Source organism: Urocitellus parryii, chromosome X (genome assembly GCF_045843805.1).
Source record: "Urocitellus parryii isolate mUroPar1 chromosome X, mUroPar1.hap1, whole genome shotgun sequence".
Classification (NCBI taxonomy): Eukaryota; Metazoa; Chordata; class Mammalia; order Rodentia; family Sciuridae; genus Urocitellus; species Urocitellus parryii.
This window is the reverse complement of record NC_135547.1, coordinates 18,057,515-18,062,948: the sequence shown is the minus strand read 5'-3', so window position 1 is coordinate 18,062,948 and position 5,434 is coordinate 18,057,515. Positions and strand designations below refer to the sequence as shown.

The following is a 5,434-nucleotide window of genomic DNA, read 5'->3' as shown; positions in this document are numbered from 1 at the left end:
TATAAACCTGAAAGTCATGCCCTCAGTGACCTACTTCCTCCAGCCACACACTACCTGCCTATAGTTACTGCCTAGTTAATTTGTATCTGTGGACAAATCCACTGATAAGGTTACAGCTCTCAAAACCCAATCAATCATTTCACCTCTAAACCTTCTTTCATTGTCTCACACATGAGCTTTGGGGAACACCTCATGTCTAAACTATAACAACTGGGGAATGAGATTAGAAAAATTATATTGTTCTATTTTGTGCAAGTATAAATATGTAATAATGAATCCCACCACTATGCACAATTATATTTCACCAGTAAAAATATGGAAAAAATTAAAACTACAAACATATATATTCATAGATACAGGATTCCCTCCCTCATCCATTCCATCCTGTACCCTAACCTCTGAAAAAAATCTTAGATAATACATGGTTTGCATCCTGACAAAACTCAACCTTATCCACCAAAATCTTATTCCCTAGCATTTGATTTTCTAGAGTGGGCAATTAGAAAACAAAGTCTATAAAGTCTTTTTGTGGGGTTAATCATGAAAAAAAGGTTCAAAAGCACTATAATAATCTATTCCCCATAATTATAATTTTGTCATTTTTAAGAATGTTAAATAAATTGAATTATACAACTCGTAACCTGTTGGGATTTGATATTTTTTCATGAAGCATAACATGCTTGAGATTCATCCAAGTTGTTGTGTATAAGAAAAATTCTTTTTAATTGTTAAGGAGTGTTCCGTGGTATGAATATACCAGTTTATTTAACCATTCATCCACTTCAGGCCTTCTGGGTTGTTTCAGTTTTAAAGATTATAAAATAAAACATTTCCCATATAGTTGTGTGTGTGTGTATGTGTATGAAAATATGTTTTCATTTGTCTGTTATACATGCCCAGTGCAATTGTGTTGGGTTTTATGGTAAGTTTATGTTTAACTTTTGTGGGTGTGTGTGGGCAAAGAAAGAAAGTTTGGTGAATGTTGATGTCAAACATCATCCAAGAAAGACCAGATAGAAAGGTACTTTGACAAGAGAGCTCAGGAATTGTCCAGGGCCACATGCAACTTTTACACAAGCTGGTCGTGGGGGTGCAAACTTGTAATCCCAGCCACTCAGGAGACTGAGGCAGGAGGATTGCAAGTTCAAGGATAGCCTCAGCAATTTAGTGAGGACCTAAGCAACTCAGCGAGACCCTGTCTCAAAATAAAAAATAAAAATAAAAAGGGCTAAAAATGTGGCTCAGTGGTTAAGCACCTCTGGTTCAATCCCTGGTGCTCACACAGTGAAAGACACAGGCTCCGGGGATACCAGGAATGACCTCAGCCATTCACCACCATCTGGGCAAGCTTGTCATAGTTGATACAACCACCGGTGCCCTCATGCCTTGCCACCAGTATCTCTACTTCTTCCTCTGTCATGTTTTTATCCAGTGTGACAAGGAGATGATGGATTTCAGTGCCCATGATAATACCATTCCTTCCTTGTCAAACACCCAAAGACCTTTGGCATAATCCTCATAGATTCCCTGGTTCTTGTTCTTGGCCACTGACTGCAGGATGGGCAGGAACTGCTCCAAGTCCAGCACCTTCACATTCATTTCTTCACTCTTGGAGTTCCCCAGGATACCGAGCACCACAGCATTGGTGGCACTCACCACATCCCCACACTGGCTATACAGAATCTTATCATTGCACATTTGGTCAAACAACTGGAAGGGCTTCTTGAATTCTTGAATTCTTGAGTCCTCCATAAAAATCACAGATTTTGAGTGCTCAGCCAAGTGCATGTTTAATTGTATAAGAACTGCCAAACTATTTTCCAGATTGTCTGTACCATTTTAGATTCCTGCCAGCAATGTATGAAAGATCCATTTCTCTACATCCTCAATAGCATTTACTAACACCAATATTTTTATTTTATCCACTCTGATGGGTATGTAATAATATTTCATTACGGTTTTACTTTGCATTTCCATAATGACTGATAATGTTGAATATCTTTGAAGGTGTTTATTTGCTTATTGATAGTTTTCAGCACACAGATCTCCTATGCTCTGTTAGAATTATACCCAATTATTTCATTTTATTTGATGATCATAAATAGTATGAATAATAGAATGTTTCTCCACTTATTCATTGCTAGCACATATAAATATTGATATTTAAGCTGGGCATAGTGGTGCATGCTTGTAATCCCAGTGGCTTGGGAGGCTGAGGAAGGAAGATGACAAGTTCAAAGCCAGCCTCAGCAACTTAGCAAGGTTGTAAGCAAATCAGTGAGACTGTCTCTAATAAAATATTAAAAAGGGCTGGTAATGTGGCTCAGTGATAAAGTGCCCATGGATTCAATCCCCAGTTCCAAAAAAATTTGATACTTATGTGTTTATCTTATGTCCAGTGTTCTTAGATCTTATAAGATGTTTTGCTTATAAGTTCTTGGTACTTTCTTTTTTAAAAATATTTTTTGTTGTTGTAGATAGACCTTTATTTTATTTATTTATATGTGGTGCTGAGAATCAAACCCAGTGCCTCACACATGCCAGGTAAGTGCACTACCACTGAGCCACAGCCCCAACCCCAGTTCTTGGTACTTTCTTATAGATTCTGCAGAATCTTATATTCACGCAATATGATATAGAGAAAATTTTATTGCCTCCTTTCTAGTTTGTGTCTTTTCTTTCTTTCTCTTGCCTTTTTTTTTTATACTGTCCAGGACTTCCAATACTATGATGAATAAGTGGTGAAGGTATACATCCTTGCCTTATTTTTGGTCTTATTCTAGAGCATTTAGTATTTTACCATTACTTAAGAGGTTAGCTATAGGTTTTTTGTAAATGTTCTTTATAAAATTGAGGACATTCTTCTTTATTCTTACTTGAGTGAGAGCTTTTATCATGAATGAGTATTCAATTTTGTGGCAATTTTTTCTAAATCGGTTGATATATATTTTCTTTAGCATATTAATATAGTAGATTACATGGATTTTTTGAATATTGAACCACTCTTGCATTTCTGGAGTGAGCCCCACTTCACTGTGGTATATAATTCTTTTAAAATATTGCTAGATTCAATTTGCTAATATTTTCTTGAGGATTTTTGTATCTAAGCTCATACTACTGGCTTATGGTTATTATTGTTTCATTATTTTTTACTATCTTTGCTTATTGTTGGTATCAGAGTACCACTGGCCTCATAAAATGTGTTGGGAAACATTCGTTCTACTTCCATCTTTTGGAAGAAATTGTGTAAAACTGATATTGATTCTTTAAGTGTTTGGTAGAATTCTCTATTGGTGCTTTGAAATTTCAAATTTGTTTTATGAGTTTTAAAATTATAAATTCAGGGCTGGGGATGTGGCTCAAGCGGTAGCACGCTCGCCTGGCATGCGTGAGGCCCGGGTTCAATCCTCAGCACCACATACAAACAAAGATGTTGTGTCCGCCAAAAAATGAAAAAAAAATAATTCTCTCTCTCTCTCTCTCTTAAAAAAACATATTCTTAAAAAAATAAAATTATAAATTCATGTTATTTAATAATTATAAACTATTAAATTTATGTATTTCACCCTGGGTAAGTATTTTTTGGGGGGGTAGGTTTTGAGCAATTGATTGATTTCAGATTGTCAAATGTCTGTGCATAGAATTATTCAAATAATCACCTTATTATCTTGATAATGTCTGCAGTATGGATAGTGATATGCCTTCTTTCACTTCTGATATTAGTAATTTGTGTCATCTCTCTTTTTCTTCAGCATACCAAGAGATTTATCAATTTTATTGGTCTTTCCAAAGAATCAGCTTTTTCATTCATTGATTTTCTCTATTGTTTTTCTCTGTTCAATTTCATTGAATTCTGCTATTATCTTTACTATTTTCTTCATTTTCTAAGACCTGTCTTCATTTTTCTCTTGTTTTTCTTTTCTTTTTCTTTTTCTTTCTTTCTTTTCTTTTCTTTTTTTTTTTTTTTTTGGCACTGGGGATTAAACTCAGGGGCACTTAATCACTGAGCCACATCCCCAGCCCTTTATTATATTTTATCACAGACAGGGTATCACTGGGTTGCTTAGGGCCTTGCTAACTTGCTGAAGCTGGCCTTGAACTTGCAATCCTCCTGCCTCAGCCTCCCAAGCCACTAGGATTATAGGCGTGCACCACCATACTCAGCAAAATGTTTTCCTTTTCCTTTTTATTCCATTCAGCATAGATTTTATGTTCTCTGAGACTTCCTTTTTTAATCATTAGATTATTTAAATATGTACTATTTAATTGCCAAGTGTTTGGAGATTTTCCCTTTGGCTCTCCATTGCTGTTTTCTAGTATGAAACCAGTATGGTCAGAGAACAATTTACTATGACTTAAATTCATTTAAAATGGGATTTATTTAAAAAAATTACTGTTACCTAGGTTATGGTCCATTTTGGTCATGTGTCATGTGCTTTTGGAAAAGAATATATATTATACTACATTTAAGTTTGCTCTAATTTGTTATACATGACAGTAGAATGCATTTTGACACATTGTACACAAATGGAACACATTAGATTTTATAAATATAATGCTGGGCAGAGCATTAGATTCAGTGGTTAATGGTTGCACTAGTTTTCTATGGCAACTATAAAAAGTAACCACATACTGAATAGCTTAAAACATCACAAATTTATCATCTTACAGTTCTGTTATTCAGACATCTAAAATGGATCTCACTAAGCTAAAAATAACAGGGCTACATTCCTTTCTGGAGACTCTAAGGGAAAGTCCATACTGTACCCTTTCCAGCCTCTAGAGGCTGCCCATGTTCTTTGGCTCATGGTCCTCTTGCTCCATTTTCAAAAGCTGCTCTGGATTGAATTCTCTTTACATCACTCTGACCTCCACTTCTGTCTGCTTCTTCCACATTGAAGGGCCACTGTGATTACATTTAGCCTACTCAGACAATAAAAGATTATCTCCTTATTTTAGGACCAAGTGGTAAGCAACCTTAACTCCATTGGTTACTTTGTTTTCTCTTTGCCATGTAATATAAAAGGAAGGATGGTGGAATGAGATGGACATTATTACCCTATATACATGTATGATTACACTAGTGGTGTGACTCAGCACTATGTACAGCCAGAGAAATGAGAAGTTATGCTCCATTTGTGTACAATGTGTTAAAATGCATTCTACTGTCATGTATAACTAATTAAAGCAAAATTTAAAAAATTTAAAAAATAAATAAATTGCCTGTTATTTGTGTAGTTTTGTGGCTAGTTGAGCTTCCCCCTCTAAAGGGTAGAGTATAATTAAAATTTATTTATTTATTTATTTAGTAGATTCACATAGTGACTTTGTTCTCTAGGGCATCCCTGCTTTTTCAGAAAGTAATGAAAAAAGAAATATGCTATATTTGTCTTGAAGTTTTGTGTTTGGGTTCATTCTGTTTCACATTTTATTC

The 5,434-nt window shown here is 35.1% G+C and overlaps 1 pseudogene; it reads right to left on the bottom strand.

Annotated features, from left to right (window-relative positions):
* Nucleotides 1-1,321: 1,321 nt before the first annotated feature.
* Nucleotides 1,322-1,599, bottom strand: LOC113194519 (myosin light polypeptide 6 pseudogene; annotated as a pseudogene).
* Between the last annotated feature and the right edge of the window lie 3,835 nt (nt 1,600-5,434).